This window comes from Hippocampus zosterae, chromosome 8 (assembly GCF_025434085.1).
Source record: "Hippocampus zosterae strain Florida chromosome 8, ASM2543408v3, whole genome shotgun sequence".
NCBI classification, from domain to species: Eukaryota; Metazoa; Chordata; class Actinopteri; order Syngnathiformes; family Syngnathidae; genus Hippocampus; species Hippocampus zosterae.
The window spans coordinates 16,034,847-16,055,668 of NC_067458.1; the positions used below are offsets into that span (position 1 = coordinate 16,034,847).

Here is a 20,822-nt window from a genome sequence, read left to right on the forward strand (position 1 = left end):
CTTTGCAACTCCTGGGCACATAATTTTTGCCAGTGTTTGCCTTTTTGTTGCATTATAAACACTGACCATAATTGAGGCAAAGGAGGCCAGCAGTTCTTTAGAAGTTGCCCTGGGTTCTTTGAGGATGAGTCCTCACTGTGCTCTTGTGGTCATTTCTGTAGGTTGGCCACTCATGGGAAGGTTCACGGCTGTTTCATGTTTTTTTCCATTTGTCGATAATGGCTATCATCATGGTTCACTGGAGTCCTAAAGCTTTCGAAATGGGTTTCCAGACTGATAGATGTCAATTATCTTATTTCTCATCTGTTCTTGAATTTCCTGTGACTGTGGCATCTTTTTGAGATCTTTTGGCTGTCTGTCAAACAATCCATCCATCCATCCATCATCTACCGCTTATCCGGGGCCGGGTCGCGGGGGCAACAGCTTTAGCAGGGAAGCCCAGACTTCCCTCTCCCTAGCTACTTCTTCCAGCTCTCCCCGGGGGATTCCGAGGCGTTCCCAAGCCAGCTGGGTGACGTAGTCTCTCCAGCGTGTCCTGGGTCTTCCTCGGGGTCTCCTCCCGGTGGGACATGCCCGGAACACCTCACCAGGGAGGCGCTCAGGAGGCATCCGAATCAGATGCCCAAGCCACCTCATCTGGCTCCTCTCGATGTGGAGGAGAAGCGGCTCGACTCTGAGCCCCTCCCGGATGACCGAGCTCCTCACCTTATCTCTAAGGGAGAGCCCGGACACCCTGCGGAGAAAACTCATTTCGGCCGCTTGTATCCGGGATCTCGTTCTTTCGGTCACGACCCATAGCTCGTGGCCATAGATGAGGGTTGGGACGTAGATCGACCGGTAAATTGAGAGCTTCGCCCTTTGGCTCAGCTCCTTCTTTACCACGACAGACCGATACAACGTCCGCATCACAGCAGACGCTGCACCGATCCGCCTGTCGATCTCTCGCTCCCTCCTGCCCTCACTCGTGAACAAGACCCCAAGATACTTAAACTCCTCCACTTGGGGTAATATCTCCTCCCCGACCCGGAGGGGGCAATCCACCCTTTTCCGACTGAGGACCATGGTTTCAGATTTGGAGGTGCTGATTTTCATCCCAACCGCTTCACACTCGGCTGCGAAACGCTCCAGTGAGAGTTGTAGAGCCCCGTTTGAAGGAGCCAACAGCACCACATCATCTGCAAAAAGCAGGGATGTAATACTGAGGCCCCCAAAACAGACTCCCTCAACGCTTCGGCTGCGCCTAGAAATTCTGTCCATAAAGGTTATGAACAGAATCGGCGACAAAGGGCAGCCTTGGCGGAGTCCTACCCCCACTGGAAACGGTTCCGACTTACTGCCGGCAATGCGAACCAAACTCTGACATCGGTGGTATAGTGACCGAACAGCCCGTATCAGGGGGTTCGGTACGCCATACCCACGAAGCACCCCCCACAGAACTCCCCGAGGGACACGGTCAAACGCCTTCTCCAAGTCCACAAAACACATGTAGACTGGTTGGGCGAATTCCCACATACCCTCAAGGACCCTGCTAAGGGTGTAGAGCTGGTCCACTGTTCCACGGCCGGGACGAAAACCACACTGCTCCTCCTCAATCTGAGGCTCGACTTCCTGACGGACCCTCCTCTCCAGCACCCCTGAATAGACCTTACCAGGGAGGCTGAGGAGTGTGATCCCTCTGTAGTTGGAACACACCCTCCGGTCCCCCTTTTTAAAAAGAGGGACTACCACCCCGGTCTGCCAATCCAGAGGCACTCTCCCTGTTGACCACGCGATGTTGTAGAGGCGTGTCAACCAGGACAGCCCCACAACATCCAGAGCCTTGAGGAACTCCGGGCGGATCTCATCCACCCCTGGGGCCTTGCCACCGAGGAGCTTTTTAACCACATCGGTGACTTCAACCACAGAGATAGGAGAGCCCACCTCAGAGTCCCCAGGCTCTGCTTCCTCAAAGGAAGGCGTGTTGGTGGAGTTGAGGAGGTCTTCGAAGTACTCTGCCCACCGGTTCACAACGTCCCGAGTCGAAGTCAGCAGCGCCCCATCCCCACTGTACACAGTGTTAGTGGTGCACTGCTTCCCCCTCCTGAGACGTCGGATGGTGGACCAGAATTTCCTCGAAGCCGTCCGGAAGTCGGCTTCCATGGCCTCACCGAACTCTTCCCACGCTCGGGTTTTTGCCTCGGCGACCACCGAAGCCGCGGTCCGCTTGGCCAGTCGATACCCGTCAGCTGCCTCTGGGGTCCCACAGGCCATAAAGGCTCGATAGGACTCCTTCTTCAGCTTGACGGCATCCCTTACTGCTGGTGTCCACCAGCGAGTACGAGGATTGCCGCCACGACAGGCACCAACCACCTTACGGCCACAACTCAGATTGGCCGCCTCAACAATAGAGGCACGGAACATGGTCCACTCGGACTCAATGTCCCCCGTCTCCCCCGGAACATGGGAAAAGCTCTGTCGGAGGTGGGAGTTGAAACTCCTTCTGACAGGGGATTCCGCCAGACGCTCCCAACAAACCCTCACTATACGTTTGGGTCTGCCAGGACGGACCGGCATCTTCCCCCACCATCGGAGCCTACTCACCACCAGGTGGTGATCAGTTGACAGCTCCGCCCCTCTCTTCACCCGAGTGTCCAGAACATGCGGCCGCAAATCCGATGATACAACTACAAAGTCGATCATCGAACTGCGGCCTAGGGTGTCCTGGTGCCAAGTGCACATATGGACACCCTTATGTTTGAACAAGGTGTTCGTTATGGACAATCCGTGGCGAGCACAGAAGTCCAATAACAAAACACCACTCGGGTTTTGATCGGGGGGGCCGTTCCTCCCAATCACGCCCCTCCAGGTATCACTGTCATTGCCCACGTGAGCATTGAAGTCCCCCAGCAGAACAATGGAGTCCCCAGCAGGAGTACTCTCCAGCACACCCTCCAAGGACTCCAAAAAGGGTGGGTATGCTGAGCTGCTGTTTGGTGCATATGCACAAACAACAGTCAGGACCCGTCCACCCACCCGAAGGCGGAGGGAGGCAACCCTCTCGTCTACCGGTGTGAACCCCAATGTACAGGCACTGAGCCGGGGGGCAATGAGTATGCCCACACCTGCTCTGCGCCTCTCACCGTGAGCAACTCCAGAGTGGAAGAGAGTCCAACCCCTCTCGAGAGAACTGGTACCAGAACCCAGGCTGTGTGTGGAGGCAAGTCCGACTATATCCAGTCGGAAATTCTCTGCCTCACACACCAGCTCGGGCTCCTTCCCTGCCAGAGAGGTGACATTCCATGTCCCAAGAGCTAGCTTCTGCAGCCGAGGATCGGACCGCCAGGGTCCCCGCCTTTGGCTGCCGCCCAGCTCGCATTGCACCCGACCCCTTTGGCCCCTCTCATGGGTGGTGAGCCCATGGGAAGGGGGACCCACGTTGCCTCTTCGGGCTGTGCCCGGCCGGGCCCCATGGGTGTAAGCCCGGCTCTTGTGGTCATTTCTGTAGGTTGGCCACTCATGGGAAGGTTCACGGCTGTTTCATGTTTTTTTCCATTTGTCGATAATGGCTATCATCATGGTTCACTGGAGTCCTAAAGCTTTCGAAATGGGTTTCCAGACTGATAGATGTCAATTATCTTATTTCTCATCTGTTCTTGAATTTCCTGTGACTGTGGCATCTTTTTGAGATCTTTTGGCTGTCTGTCAAACAAGTTTTATTTTAGTGATTTCTGAATTGAACAGCTCTGGGAGTAATCAGGCTTGGGCTTTGTTCATGAAAATTAACTGAGCTTTTCAAAAAAAAAAAAAAAATCTGATTGGCCACACTTCATGATTTAACAAGGCGAGGGGGGGGGTCATTTTTCACAAAGGGCCAGGTTGCCTTGAATAGTATTTCTTCCTTAATAAATAAAATCAGCATTAAAAATGCATGTTATGTTTAAATGGCATATCTTTTGTCTTATATCTACATTTGTGGTGCAACAATACTATATGCTGTGTACAGTACATGCAACTCTCAGCCTGAGAGTACAACTGTACATGAATAAGTAATATCTTCACGATTGTGTACAGGCTACTGAAAGCAACATTAGTTTAAACATTGTTCATTACAGCTCCCCTTTCTGCAGTTATCCTTTTGTTCATCTCCTTGTTTCTTCCGGCAAACACACGGTACATTATTACACTGAGGTCACATTTGTATCCACCCAGCTGCCGATATTCAATGGCAGCACGAATGAGACGAGTACAGTTCAATGCGGACCTCACTTTTGCCACACAGTCAGAAACAGTCATATTGTTCCCATGGAAACAACATTCAGTGACAAATTGTAATTTTAAAGTAGGTCACAACAGTTGACAACGGAGGTACGGTGTTCACGAGATGCGACATAGCAAGTAGCGCATGCTGCACAACTCACACGCAATTTCGACTCAGGAGGGACTGCGTCATGTGTGCGTGATGGTGGTGGAACCCAAAAAAGCAGGGAGGCAGGAGAACCAGGGAGTACTGAACAAAATGTATTAACAAAACACACTTGCGAGGATACATCGCAAAAAAACACAATCCAAAAACACAAACAAAGTCTTGACAAACCCCAATAAACCCAAGTAACAAACAAACAACAATCCATTACAGTGAAACAAAACAACACAAGCAGACTGATGAGACAAATAGGAATACCTGGACAAGACGCAAAGGGTTGAGGGAGCTGGTTGGTTTACACAAGGGACCGCAAGATAGATAGATAGATAGATAGATATAGGCACTGTGATCAATTTGTGAGCTAATGGATTGATTACGTATTCAATTCTACAAATATTTGATATCTGCAGCCCTGCTATCAAGTGCCCTGAGTGAGACGCTACACCTCAAATTGCTTCTAATGGACATATTGCCGTACTTCACCGTTTCGGAAGTAGTGAAGAAGAAAAGCTAAAGGAGTGGAGGTGCTATAAATATGTCCGAACTATCTGTAACTATGTATTTATGTCTCCGTTGTCACACTGCCTGGTGCAGATTGGGCTCATTGAATTCTGTCATAGTTTGGTTGAAGCCTCCTTCGAAAGCCTTCAAGTGGAGACACATTATTTACTACTTTTTGTGGCAGCGCCATTACTGTCCAACTTTGAAGAAAGCACTTTGATTGTCGCGCTTCGACCGGTGACCCTCTTTGTTTATTCTTGTTGCTTCAGCGTAAGATGTTTGCAGACCAAGACTTCCCTGACTTTTTTTTTTCCACAACTATTTCTGTGAAATAACCATAATGAGTTTCCCGATACCTTTTTAGAATTCAAACTAGGGTTTGAAGTGCAGTCTTCTTGGGTTGGTTCCCGTGGTGCCATCCTCCTTTAATTAGAAACAATAAAAGTGGCAGCAGCACAGCAAAAACACTGCAGTGAATGTATAAAAATGGGTAGGACACACTGTGCACAATCTCCTGCCTGGCGTACATATAGACCTGCGTTGATAGAAATCTGAGGGGGAGGGCTTAAATTTCCGCTTGAAAGACTTTGCTTTCAAGGTGGCAAGCTGCAGAGATTTGTTTCCGCGGAGGCACCTGAAAGGAGGCAGGAAACAAGCAACACTAAAGGGGAAAAAAAAAGAACCTGGTATTTTCGAAAACATGCTTTTTCATAAATTATCAGCTGTGAAAACAAGGCTTCCTATTATTGACCTAATGATGTATCATGATTGTGTGAATTTGCATGTTTATCTCCGTCCTCTTCTATATGTGATAGGGCGCTTGCATTTTGTTGCAGTGTTAATAAAAACACATCAAGAAGGGGGATGGCTGCCGATGAAAGGGAGGGAGCGAGGTGGGGAGCATTTGCCACTTCATATTGAGCACTTTGTTTTATTGAATGCTTTTCCGCAGCGTGGCTAAATAAGCAGCGGCAATGCTAATGAACGTTGCAATCGGGATGCTAATGTAGCATGCGAGGCGCCTATCTTGGTGAGCCAGGCGCGGTTCATATTTTCAAAATGGGCCCGCGGCCCCATGTTGAAAATGTTTGTCATCAAACAATGACTTACTCCATGCCCAAATGTTCTCAGCAAATATGATTATTTCATGCTGCGTACACACAACCGACTGTGTGTTTCTCGTTGTTGCGTGCAGGGAACAAGAGTGAGTGTTGCCTCTCCTCTTTGACCAAGAGCGGGGATGTGACCAAGGCGGTAAATAGGCTGTGAACAGGCTGGAGGCTCCGAGATGATTTCTTTGTCACCAGTGGAGCCACCAGTGTTGCCGAGCACTGCTGTGGAGCAAATCCTCCCACAGAGCACTGATTGGATTTTTGTTCCGCCGAGCCTTTTGTGTTCATAGAGTAGGGATGAGATAATAGGGGTTGATGCCACTCAGTCTTCCCTGTTATGGCTGGTGGATTGAGTTCTCGGACTCTGTGCGCGCGTGTGTGTGCATGTGTGTGTGTGCGTGTGCGTGTGTGCGCGTGCGTGGCTGCTATTCACAAACGAACCGGGCAGAGGGAATGTGTCGGCATCCGGGCCCTGTGCTGAAATTTCCATGATTACTAATGTCACGGCTAAATAAAATGTTAATGGAACAACCTGCCACTCAGCTAAAGCCCCACGAGAATGTTCAATGTCACAAACAATGCGGAGCTCACCTTGCCTGCGGATACACACCAAAAACGGTCAAGGTCATCGTCATCGTGGTTTGTCGCTCACATATGGTCCACGTGTGCAAAGTGGCGATGTATCGTAGAGTACTGTGCTGTATATACACGTAAAAAAAAATGTTGAATTATTAATTTCCAGAGGGAAAATCCACATTTAATTGCCCTGTTTTCTCCGAGGGGGCCAGCCCGTCAGGTGCAGGAGCATTGCTTTAAATCCGGGGGAAAACGCCAGTCAGCCGTCCTCCGTGTGACTTTGTACTGACCTCGAATGGAGACGGAGGAACCATACAGAGAGGTTATTACGGGGAGTGACTGCTAATGACGGTTAAACAGTGACCTTAAGTGTTGCTTTCATGATACGTTAAGAAACCAGACATGAAGCGAAACGGCCACACACAAGTCACTCTCCGTGATTGAGCGTCGGCAGACGATAAATGAGTCATTCATGAAATTAAGTGCGATTTCCACCTACTGTGTATGGTATGACTACTTTTTATTCCCCATATGTAATGGATTGAGCTGCACTTTGCTTCCATTACCCTTTATCACTTTGAACACAAGCTAAGTGATGCTTGAGATGTTTTGCAAATTTACTGGAAGATAGATTTCAAATTAATTGTGTATGTCGCAGCTGAGGAGGAAAAAAAATCCCACATTAAGAAACAGGTCTTGACATCAAATCATGTGTGCCACAAGTATAGCACCCCTGATGTTAACATTTTGTACAAGCCCCTTTTGCCAACAAAACATCTTCTCGTATAGTGTTTTACGAGATGGTAGAATAGAGAAAAAGGGAATTTCGTTTATTCATTTTCCGCAATCTCTCGAAATCAACCAGCAACCTGGGTCCTGTCCACGCTGGGTCCTCCGCACTCTTCTCTTTAGCTCACTGTATAGGTTTCCAAATGGGTGGAGGTCTGGGGAACGATGACCAAAGTAAGAACTTGATTCTGTTTCTGGTGAACCATTTTTGTTCAATTTTCAATTTGAGAGTATGCTTCTCCAATAACAATTGAATGTATTTGAAGGCTTTGACACATCTTAACCGGGGATGCCAATAATTATGGAGGGCACTGTATGTATCAATACCAAAAAAAATAAATTAAAAATGGAAGATTGGCTTGTGTGATAGCTTGTGTTCCTTTGTATGTACAACAGTTGCCGTTAAATATTCGTGGAATAGTCATAAAATAATTGCAAAGTTGTGATATGCTTATTTTACAGGCAGAATACCTGCTTGAACACTTTGAAGTGTAGAGCCAGAAACAGCAAGTATCACACAGTAGAATCTGAGTGGCCTTGACCACCTTTCATGGGGCAGATGGAGGAATTTAAGTGTCTGGGTGGTCACACGTTGAGTCAACAGCGCTGTTTTTCACTGCACCGTCCCTCAACATACCCTCTTTACACCTGACCATTGCACTTGACACCGTCGCATGGACCCCCGCCCCTCCCATCCGCCAAACAAGAAGCGAGCGTTGGGTTGGCCCGGGTTTTAGCTGCCATTATCTGTCAGATGCTGTGCACCTGTGAGCCAGGCCACATGACGCTGGTTGCTGCTGGTTGCTCAGCCAATCCCAGCAGCTCCCTGCTGTCAGTTAGAGCGGCAATAAAAGTTCTCTCTCTGACAGCAGCCCTAGAGGAAAGGAGAAAAGAGGCAAAGACGCAGATGTGTCTGTATGTGTGTGTGTGTGTGGGGGGGGGGGGTAGGATGCCATTAGGATGAGCTGTATTCTCACCGACTAAACCTTGCCCACCAGCCATCATATGCTGGAGCTCACCTGCCTGACAAATAAATGGAGATTAGAGCAGAAGGTATTAGAGGAATAAGCAACCTTGTCTGGAAAGCCCAGAGAACACTGTGTGTGTGTGTGTGTGTGTGTGTGTGTGTGTGTGTGTGTGTGTGTGTGTGTGTGTGTGTGTGTGTGTGTGTGTGTGTGTGTGTGTGTGTGTGTGTGTGTGTGTGTGTGTGTGTGCGCGTGTGTGTGTCTGTGTGTCTGTGTGTCTGTGTGTCTGTGTGTCTGTGTGTGTGTGTGTGTGTGTGTGTGTGTATGTGTGCGTGCGCGCGCGTGCGTGCATGTGCGTATGTGCGTGTGTGTGTGTGTGTATTACACACACACACACACAGTCAGTTGTGTGTGTGTGTTAAAGTTAATAGCAAAAGACCCTTTTTTAATGAAGGAAAAAACACTAGAAATCTCAATTCTGATGAAATTGTGACATTGTGTATCTACGAAAGGCTCAGTTGTTCTCAATGTACAATTGCAAGGAATTTGGGGATTTCATCACCTATGGTCTATAATAGCATCAAAAGATTCAGGGAATCGGGAAAAATATCTGCACATCGTGATAGGGCAGAAAACCAACATTGACTGTCCATGATCTGTGATCTCTCAGGAACACGGATCGGGGCTACTTCTCTAAACACAAGTTATGACCATACTATGCAAAGCGATAGCCTGATATTCTTAATATCTGAAATGCCGGAAATTTCACCGAGCCGAAGCTCCACTGAGATGGACTGATGCAAAGTGGAAAAGTGTGCTGTGGTCTGACGAGTCCACATTTCAAATCGATTATGGACATTGTTTCCTCCAGGCCATACCAAAGGAAAAAGACCACCATATTGTTCTCGGTTAAAGTTCAAAATCAAAATCTGTGATGGTATAGGGGTGTCTTTGTTTCCAGGCCATCGGGAACTTGCACATTTGTGCAAGCACCAATTATGCGGAAAGGTACATAAAGGTTTGGGGACAGCATATGTTGCCATCCAAGCAATTTTTTTTTCAAGGATATCAATGCTTATTTCAGGAAGACAATGCCAAGCCTCATTCTGCATGTGTTGCAACAGCGGAAGTGGGGTTTGTCATTTCATACACTCTTATCTGTCAAACAAGTGTAAAAAGGAATAAACGACTGTAAAATATAAAATTCGTCAAACAGTTCAACCCAACTTTGTGTTCACAAGTGAAAACACGTATACAGTAGAGACGTTGATTTTTTTTTCTTCCGCTTAGAAAGCATGTGAGGTCACTACGTGTACTTGCTGTGCATCTTTTGTAAGTGGACATCCTGCCTTATTTCAAACTTATGTCAGACCTGATGGGTCTGACAAGTTTTTTTTCTGAAAAATGACAAATTCCATAACCTTTGAGCTCTTCAACGTGGGATGTTCCACTGTATGTTTGCTCATTTATTACATGAACCACTACTCACTATATAAATAGCAATTTTGCAAGTCCAATATCTACTTTAGAGGGGAAAAACAAAAAAAAAAACACTGTACCGACAGCGGTGAGATCGAAACAGGGCCGCAGCAGGAGCTCGAGCGGCCTTAATGAACCGAATTGACTGACGCTGAAATATGATGAGCATTTCTTTGTTTGGTCTTTATCTTCCTTATGAAGAAGATCAATGTCTCCTGGACAGATCACTGCCTCTACGCAGCATGCCACGGCCGTTGTTGATACCCTTCTAAATAGTTAATGAGGCATTTATTTACAGCGAGGCACGCGTGTGTCATTGTCTGCCCCCTCGTTGGCTCCGTTGCCGTCTCTTTTCGGGCCCCCTTCAGCATAGCTCGCTGATTCTTTGACGCTAGGCTGTTCATTTCATGGGCTATCACCTTTTAAATTGGTGAATGCTACCGTCACGCTTGATTAGAAATTTCTGTGGATCTAATTATGAAGCATAATAAGAAGAGGAATGCCTCCAGCAAGAGGAGGAAAATGGCGTTCGCACAGCGTGTAAACAATGGTTATTGATCATGGAATGATGGTGCCTTAGAAAAAGATTCTTCAGAATGTCAGTTTGGCCGATATTTTTTTTTAAATTAAAGCGTCCTTGTAGAAAGTTACATGAGGAACAAACCCATCTACGTGCTGTGCGGTTGGGGTGGGTATCAGTGGCTCATATCACAAAACGATGACAATCGATACTGTATCAAGAAAGGATGGGCAAAATATGAGGCTTTGGCCACATTTCAACAAACTTTGTTTTCTAATCCAGCCCACCAAGCATTTAAAGTGTCGAGTCCTGTAATAATGCTTATCAATGTCTTTTTTTTTTTTTTTATCTCGTAAGGCCCGCCACACTTCAAGCAACTTGGCTGAAACGGACTCAACCTTCGCACGCGAATAGAGTGCGGCAGCTTGTTTTGATGAGCGGGTGACTTTCGGCAACCGTTTTTACTGCTGCTGCAAAAAAAAAAAAAAGAAATACATAAATAAAATTGAATTGCCAGTGAACAGCTTTGCAACGTCGCAGATGAAACGGGCAATCAAAAATGCTGCGTCGTATAACGGTTGCTTTAACAACCAAAATGAACATTTGGGGTGTCACGTTGAGCCCGAGGCGATGAGAAATCGCCTCGTGCACAACAGAAAAAAAGACGAGGTGGATCCCCGGAGAAGCAGACAACGATAAGATCTTGTGTGAACAAAGGGATTTTAATAAATAACAAAAGGAGCCCGAACAGGGAAAACGGTAACAGAAAGCGCTGGTCAAATAAGAACCAGGAAAGAATATGGAAGATAACCGAAAACGCTCGCGAAACGATAAAGGGCGAGGAACTACCGAGATAACAATTAGATGACAATAAGAAGTACGCGAAGAATTGGGGCCGTAAGGCAATAGGGCAGCGAGAAATGGTCGAACGACGAGAATAGCAAATAGCGAACAATGGCACGGTAAGGAATTCTCCGGCAGTGAGATGACTGCCGGAGTCGCCTAATAAAGGCACGTAATCAGCCCGAAATAACGGGCAGGTGTGCCGAACAGGTGGCGGGAGAACCCGCCACCTGCTGGCGAGCACGCGACGTGACAGTACCCCCCCCTCAACGGACGCCTCCCGGCGGACTACCCGGTTTGGACGGATGAGCAGCGTGGAAGTCGCGCAGAAGGGACGGGTCAAGGATCCAGGAGCGAGGCACCCATTGCCGCTCCTCCGGCCCGTAGCCCTCCCAGTCGACCAGGTACTGGAAGCCCTTGCCCCTGCGCCGAGAGTCCAGGATGGCACGAACCGTGTACACCGGGTCCCCGTCGACCACCCGCGGGGGCGGCGGCGGAGCGGGAGGGGGCGCCAAGGCGCTGGAAGACACAGGCTTGAGCAGGGAGACGTGGAACACGGGGTGGACCTTCATGGAGGCCGGCAGCCGGAGCCTGACCGCGACGGGGCTGATGACGGCCTCGACCTCGAACGGGCCAGCGAATCGGGGCCCCAGTTTGGCAGACGAGCCGGCCAGGCGAAGATCCCTCGTAGCCAGCCACACCTTCTCTCCCACCGCATATGAGGGCGCCGGGCGCCGACGACGATCAGCGATCCGCTGGTTCCGGGACGCCGTGCGGGACAACGCAGCCCGGGCCTCCCTCCACACGTGATGGGCCCGCTTAAGGTGGCGCTGCACGGAAGGGACCTCCACCAGCCCCTCCTGGGACGGGAACAGCGGTGGCTGGTAGCCGTAGGCCGTCATGAACGGCGACCTGCCTGTAGCGGAGGAGACGAGAGTGTTGTGGGCGTATTCCACCCAGGGCAGGTGGTCGGCCCAGGATGCCGGACGGTGGAGACAGACACAGCGGAGGGCCGCCCCCAGATCCTGGTTGGCGCGCTCAGCCTGCCCATTGGACTGAGGGTGGTATCCCGAGGTCAGGCTGGCCGTAGCTCCGAGGGACCGGCAGAACCGCTTCCAGACGCGGGACACAAACTGGGGCCCCCGATCCGATACGATGTCCGCCGGAATGCCGTGGAGACGGAAGACGTGCTGGATGAGGAGGTTGGCGGTCTCCAGCGCCGACGGCAACCTGGACAAGGGCACAAAGTGAGCGGCCTTGGAGAAGCGGTCCACGATCGTGAGCACGACCGTCCGGCCCCGGGAAGGCGGTAGACCCGTGACGAAGTCCACCGCGATGTGAGACCACGGGCGAGGAGGAATGGGCAGCGGTTGGAGCAGTCCCGCCGGGGGCTGATGCGACGACTTGCCGCAGGCGCAGGAGGTGCAGGCCTTGACGAACTCCGTCGTGTCGCGGCGGAGCTCCGGCCACCAGAAACGCTGGGCGACGAGCTGCACAGTCCGGTTCACCCCGGGATGACACGCCACCTTGGATGCGTGTCCCCACTGCAGGACCTCCGAACGGAGGGCAGGAGGCACGAACAGCTTCCCTGCTGGGCACCCCGCCGGCACCTGCACCCCCACCAGGGCGGACAGGATCCGCTGCTCAATCTCCCACTGGACGGCCCCCACTATGCACTGGGTCGGGAGGATGGTCTCCGGGGAACGGTCCCTCCCCGCAGGTTCGTGGAGCCGGGAAAGGGCGTCAGGCTTAGTGTTCTTGGAACCGGTGGAGTAGGTGAGAACGTAGTCGAACCTGGTGAGGAAGAGGGCCCACCGGGCCTGACGGGCGTTAAGTCTCTTCGCGGAGCGGAGGTAGGCGAGGTTCTTATGGTCCGTGTATACGGTAAACGGTTCCTTAGCCCCCTCGAGCCAGTGCCGCCACTCCTGCAATGCGGTGACCACAGCCAACAGTTCCCGGTTGCCCACGTCGTAGTTCGACTCGGCGGCACTGAGTCGACGGGAGAAGAAGGCGCAGGGGTGCAGCTTCTGGTCGACTGGGGAGCGTTGGGACAGCACCGCACCCACCCCTGAATCCGAGGCGTCCACCTCTACGACGAAAGGGCGGTCAGGGTCAGGATGTTGCAACACCGGGGGACTAGTGAACGCCGCCTTAAGACGCGCGAACGCCGCATCCGCGGCAGGGTCCCACCTAAAAGGGATTTTGACCGAGGTAAGGCGGGTTAGGGGAAGCGCCATCTGGCTGTAACCACGGATGAAACGCCTATAGAAGTTGGCGAACCCCAAGAAGCGCTGCAGCTCCTTACGGTTGGACGGGACCGGCCATTCAGTGACCGCACGCGTCTTAATGGGGTCCGCCCGTAGCTTGCCCTGTTCTATAATGAACCCCAGGAAGGAGATGACGGGAACATGGAACTCGCACTTTTCTGCCTTGACGAAGAGCCGGTTCTCGAGCAAACGTTGTAGCACCAGCCGAACATGTTGCTGGTGCTCATGCAGAGAACGAGAAAAAATTAAGATGTCGTCAAGATAAACAAAACAGAAGATGTTGATCATGTCCCGGAGCACGTCATTAATGAGGTTCTGGAAGACGGCAGGTGCGTTTGTGAGGCCAAAAGGCATGACGAGATATTCGAAATGGCCCAGGGGGGTCTTAAACGCGGTTTTCCACTCGTCGCCCTCTCGGATGCGAACCAAGTGGTACGCGCTGCGTAAGTCTAATTTTGAGAAGATGGTGGCTGATTGCAATGGGGCGAAGGCGGAGTCCAACAAGGGTAGCGGGTATCTATTTTTAATTGTAATTTCATTTAGTCCACGATAGTCTACGCAGGGTCGTAGGGACTTATCCTTCTTCCCTACGAAGAAGAAACCCGCCCCTAACGGTGAGCGTGATGGTCTGATGAGACCTGCAGCGAGCGAGCTGTTAATATACTCCGTTAACGCCTCACGCTCGGGATGGGATACCTGATACAGACGCGAGGTTGGCAACGGAGCGCCCGCCTGCAGGTCTATCGCGCAATCGTAGGGGCGGTGTGGGGGCAAGGAGCGCGCGCGATCCTCGCTAAAGACCTCCCCAAGGTCCCGATAGCACTCCGGCACTCCGTCAAGGCAGATCTCCTCGGGGGGCGTGACGCGTTCGTGCCTCCCGACGGCTGACCGCAGGCAGTGCTGGTAACAATAAGGGCTCCAGCTATCGATCGCGGGGCGCGCCCATGAGATCACCGGGTTATGCGTCTGGAGCCAGGGTAAACCGAGGATGATCGGGGCGTTCCGGGACCGCATAACATAAAAACGACGATGCTCAATATGATTCCCGGATAATGAAAGCTTTAACGGCTCCGTTCGATGCGTTACCACCGCCAGGAGGCGCCCATCCAGATCACGCACCCGCTTCGCCACAACCAACTCCTCTAAAAAGCACCCCAGTTCGGACGCGAGATTAGTGTCCATTAAGCAATCATCGGCTCCCGAATCCACCAGGGCCCGAACCCGTCTTGACCGGGACTCGCCGAATACCTCCGCCTCGAGCTCGAGTCTATTAGGATGTCCTGGTCGCTTATCGACTCGCCTAGACTCGGGGGGCGACGCGCGGGACCGTAACTCACAGTACTCGGAAGGAGCGTGGAAGGACGATCCCGGATGGCTGGTTGCGGCGCGGGGGGATGGTTGGTCGCCGCTAGTTGTAGCACGGTCGCGATGACGGCGCCTTTCTTCCTCCGCACCACCGTCCTTGCCGCCCAGCTGCATCGGCTCGTCCCGGGAGTGATCACCGAACCCACGATGTTCCTCACGGTACGTGGTGCGGCGGGACGGATACCGATCACCTCCACGCTCCCGGCCTCGCTCCCTCAGGCGATTGTCCATAAGGAGGGCGAGGTCGATCAGCTCCTCCAAATCGGTGCTGTGGTCGCGGGTCGCCAGCTCGTCCTTGAGTAATGAGTTCAGGCCACGGCGAAACAGTCCACACAGGGCCCGATCGTCGTAACCGCTCTGCGCGGCCAGGATCCGGAACTCGATGGAGTAGTCAGCGACCGAACGCCTTCCCTGCTGCAGGTCGAGCAGCCGCCCCTCCGCCTCTCTGCCCCGCACGGGATGGTGGAACACCCGACGGAAGGCTGCCACGAAATCCGGATAGGAGGTGCGGAGATTCGGCTTTGCGTCGCTGGTCGCGATTGCCCACGATGCCGCCGGACCTGTCAAGAGACTCATGATATAGGCCACCTTGGCGGCGTCAGTAGCGTAGGCGGACGGCTGTTGGTCAAATATTAGCGAGCAATTGTGTAGGAAGTGTCCACACTGCCCGTGTTCACCCCCGTAGCGAGGGGGGTGTGGAAGCGAGGGCTCCCTCGACATAGGAGGGTACGAGGAGGGAGCCTCCGGGGTGGTAGGACGAAGCCCGGAAGGTGGTCTTCGTTCCTCCACCCGAATAAGGCGAGGTTCGAGATCATCGAACCGATGAGCCAGCATGGAGACCGCGCCGTTGAGTTCCGTAAGGGCTTGGCGGTGCTGACTCACTTGCCGCTCTTGTCGAGCAAGAGCGGACAAGATCTTTTCGGCGTCTGCGGGATCCATGGTGGCCGGAGAATTCTGTCACGTTGAGCCCGAGGCGATGAGAAATCGCCTCGTGCACAACAGAAAAAAAGACGAGGTGGATCCCCGGAGAAGCAGACAACGATAAGATCTTGTGTGAACAAAGGGATTTTAATAAATAACAAAAGGAGCCCGAACAGGGAAAACGGTAACAGAAAGCGCTGGTCAAATAAGAACCAGGAAAGAATATGGAAGATAACCGAAAACGCTCGCGAAACGATAAAGGGCGAGGAACTACCGAGATAACAATTAGATGACAATAAGAAGTACGCGAAGAATTGGGGCCGTAAGGCAATAGGGCAGCGAGAAATGGTCGAACGACGAGAATAGCAAATAGCGAACAATGGCACGGTAAGGAATTCTCCGGCAGTGAGATGACTGCCGGAGTCGCCTAATAAAGGCACGTAATCAGCCCGAAATAACGGGCAGGTGTGCCGAACAGGTGGCGGGAGAACCCGCCACCTGCTGGCGAGCACGCGACGTGACATGGGGGTGATAGGCAAGGTTCAGCTGGCGGCCACCGTTTGGAAGCCGTGCCATTAAAGTCGACTACATCGTTGGTTTCCAATAATACTTAACAATAATTATCATTTCAAACAAGTGTGCCATGTTGTTTGCGGCCCAATGTAATAAATAAAATGAAAATAAAATAAATACCATACAGTGTATTAGGTGCCTCCATCACCCCACCCCCCCGACAATAGCACTGTTCATCATCCTGCTCGATCGGTAACTGTCCGAAACACATAGACAAATGAACTGACCTTAAAGTTTGAGAGATTAAAATTTGCTGTTGACCAATGTTACTATTTTGCAATCAATAGCCCTTTCACAGTCTTGTTTTTTGTTGTTTTATAGCTTGAGGTGTCACAAAAGAAGAAAAAAAAAGTCACCATTCCGCTTGACAAATTTCTTTTCACCAAAAGCTTGTTTTCTCTGCTTTTTGGTCAGTACGTGGTGTTTTTGATCAAATGAACCCGTATTCTACTGCTGTCTACTGAAGAACAAAAAAAGATAGAAACAAACTTTTTTTCTGATTGAAGAGGGTCTACTCTTTTGGTCGGTTGGGAGTTGATATTGACTAAACACAATACTCTGTGAGTCTTAAAAGATCAGTCAAAAAAAAAACAGCAATATGATGAACTCTGCTTTGAAAACACCCAGTGATGGTGTTTACTGGGTCCTTTTTTTCCCACTTCATTTTAAGGGGCACGATCATGTCACGTGGTTGGCTGTGTTTGCATTCAGCTGCTCGGGTCGTAGCGCGACGCTGCCAATCGTCATCTCACACACACACACACACACACACACACACACACACACACACACACACACCTGGACCAGCATCTGTGCATCCTGCCGAGCTGCAGATTGGCACAGGTGCCGCGTCAAGATTGGTTGTCTGCGTGCTGTTAAATTCATTTAATCCACTTTTTCTCCCCCAAATTTGCACGACCTCTATTTGTTCTCATCGACTTTTCACGCACACAACAGCGCGCTAGCGTTCAGGAAACGTTTATTTCATCCCGACGTCCATCTGTCCGTGCGTCGGTCCGTTGGAACTCTTTGCGATTCCGAGAGCGACGCGACAACGATGACGTGTGTTGCCGCAGTCTAATTCCATCATCAGCATCATTACTGCTATTATCCCGTGTCTCCCTTTAATGCAGGCTAATGGATGACCAATTAAGATAGATGAGCCTGGCAGTGTGGAGTTAATAGCCAGGACATGCTGTCTGGCTTCTATCCTGACTCCCACAGTCGTTTTATGGCTCAACTGGCCCGATTGATTACAGTCCCAAAATGTTATTGTTGTTAGTGTTGTCCCGCGCTCATATTACGCACTTAACTTTCGTGATCATGAGACTCGCTGGATCATCAGCTGATTAGCATGAAGTCTCTCGACTGAAGATCAAGCGTTGTCAAATTCCCAGAGACAATATTTGGTTTTAATTGTGACTGTCAATGCCATTCAAATCGTCTTTTAGACGTACCCACGGCAATGAGTACGTCGCTTGATACTTGATGAGCGTGAGTGCCGCGTCATACGCAAGTTCAAGCTTTTTTTTTCCTCTTTTTAAAGCACAAGTGAAAGACTTCCAAACAAACTAAATGAACTCTAAACATTTAGAACAGCAGATGCTGTGTGCTTTGAATTGCCAGTAAGTTTAATTATAATCCACTTTGAATGCGCCGCGACATTGAGGGAGACAAATGACATTGGAGTGAAATGCTTCCTAACTTAGTTCATAAGTCATATTTTACTTCGATTTTTCTTTTTAATTCTTCTTTTTTTTTTAACTCCAGTGTTTTCATTCTGTTTTCCAAATCCAAAAGAAAACGTTTTACATTTTAGGGCTCTTCCACAGTTGACTCTTGCTCTGCTAAAACTGGAATATTACTTTCTTAGTAACTGTATCGAACCTTGCTGTGCCCTTAATTTCTCAGGGAACGATGCGTGAATCTCAATGACAATAGCCAGACAAATGCAAGAGGCGTACTATGCTACGCTAAATGAGGATTGTTTGTCCTTGGCGGAGGTCTAAGCTTCACTGAGTCCCATTTTGTTGCTTTTTTTTAAATGTGCGTGGCACTTGAAAAATCACCGTTATTTGCATTAATTAAAAGGGAGTGGTTGAACTACTTTGGAGGAATGAAATGATGCCAAAGCTCCCAAACTATAAATGTATTTTGACCCATTTTTAGATATTCCCTTTTAAACTATGCATACTGAATACATTTTCTTTCATAGATCTTGAAGCACAAATGTTGCCCATGTGATGCTTGCTCCGCGTGACAGTAAGACAAAAAGGCCGACAAGGAATTCAGCCATCCATCAAACAAACAGATCATTTGTTTTGTTGTTTTAAGTTATCCATTAACTTTGCCACACCCAAAGGGACCCTGGAACGTATTTCTATCGAATAAATTGCTTTGGAATTGTATTAAACGTCCAGAGGCAGCAGATATATGATGTGAACCATTTAAAACAAATGCCCTTCCAGCTCTTGGCCTGCTTCAAAGACACAGCACCCTTGTGTGGCCAAATCCAGCAGCCTGGAGAACAACAGCGCGGAACTACAAGTCTAGATAAACAATGATCCTCTGTTCTGCCCAAATCTCTTTGTTTATTGCTCGTTTTCCTGTAATAGCCTTTGAACTTCTGATCAAGTAGCAGTGTGAGCGGCTGATCTGTTACTTTGAAACTCGCGAATAACATACCAGAGAAGACACGAAGGCTTCATATGATTTCTGCATCAATTCATTTTCAATTAAAGCGGCCGAAGCGGGGGGGGGGGGGGGGGGGCGACTTTTTGTGTCAGTTAGCCACTGTGCTACTCTTCAATGGAGTTACAACTGCGAAGCCCCATGTGCTCTTAGATGAGACGATCGAATGGGCTTTTTGGAACAAATAAGAGCTCAACCTGGGAACGCATGAGGTCGGGCAATGACATTTCAACAGACATGTAATAATGTTGAAAAACTGACGAAAGAAAGAAGAGAATGATTGAGAGTAAGAGACGGTGGAACTTTGAAGGTCAAAAATTTGGATTTCAAAATGTTTCCCCCATAGAAAAGGTTGGAAATGGATATCAAAGTGTCGCTGTCAAAACTTTGATGAGAAAGTTTTTTTGCGGGGCGCATCGTTTAGAAGGAGCCAACAACATTCACTTCAGATAGGCGGCATATGGTGGGCTTTGCGTTTGCCAATCTGTCCACTGCCTCTGCCACATGCGCAGGCACTTTGTGAACACTTTCAGGAGTGTAGTCGATGAAGTGCTGCGTCCATGATTGAAAACGTGCAGAGCTCATATTTGCCACACTCTATTTGTTCTAACTTTTGCTAGTAAAATATTCTCATTCATTTCAATAAGGAAAGATGATTTGAGATATGAGTGTTTGAGTTACAAGCGTAGTCACTGAACTTTTTTTTTCTTTAAAAAGCAGACCGCTTTAAAAATTATTTTGAAGTAAAGTCTAGAATGACTTTTCTATTCATATAAAGATATAAATAAAAACAAATAACCTGTTTATATTTTAGGAGATGAGTAAAGACCCATTTTTCCAATACTTATCTTGGGAAGTAAAAAAAAAGTATTTTATTTTTCAATTATGAAAGAAACGTTATTCTTAAATATCACTGTTAAAAATGGATTTGCAATTAAGTATTGGCAAAACTGTCAATTTAATGTTAAGCAGGTTTTTCGGCATCATTTGAATGTCACTAATAACGTAACTTTTAATCTACCTTAGGGCGGGTCATCATTTTCCGGTCGCCTACCGATAAGAGGGGGACTTAGTTTAAATGTGTGACAGCTAATTTCCTACATCAGCCTGGTTCTTACCCTTGATTGAATTTGTGTTTGCATTTGTAAGACTACAGTTCAATTTTTGCTTGACTTTCCTCATTATAAAACACAATTTTTTCTAGTAAATCACAAACATTCAAGAAACAAGCTTTTTGACATGCGTTTTGGGATTTTAGCGTGATGCTGGCAGCTGTCTCCTTGTGTGAACTAAGTTGGGTGGCAACAAAAGGGAAATTTGGGGTAAGGGGGGGGGGGGGGGGTTAATAGCTTGAAGCATCATACTGTGTCAAAGCAAAACAAAACAAACCAATGAGCTTGTTCATTTTTGGAAGGGTGAATTTTGTTCCCAAAATTGAATTATGAACTAAGAACTGAACTTGTTTATTTGAAAATGTGTGAACTTAACTTTGAACTAGTTCACATAGGAAGTGAACTTTCCCAACACTGGGTGAAGATGTGTATCGCGGCGATTCAGTCTGTGGCTATCTAGCGGTTAAATTCAAGTGTCACCTCAGGGCGACATGCCTCTGAAATACACTGCATTAGGACACGCTGGTGTCTTATTGCTTTGAATATAAATTGGTGACTATATTCTTTCACCTGTAACAGTCCTTGTTGAGACTGATAATGCGACACTAAAGGTCAAAGAAAAAGCAAGCGTCCATGTTTATGTTCGCTGAACTGAGCTCTCGCATGCTCACATGATTAGGTCTTGCCGCTGACCTCTATTGTACTA

At 49.1% G+C, this 20,822-nt stretch overlaps 1 protein-coding gene across 1 annotated transcript in view; it reads left to right on the forward strand.

The window, feature by feature from the left end:
• agbl4 (AGBL carboxypeptidase 4) overlaps positions 1 to 20,822 on the forward strand; it is a 267,276-nt gene that overhangs the window by 181,435 nt on the left and 65,019 nt on the right. The gene's annotated exons all lie outside the window — the stretch shown is intronic.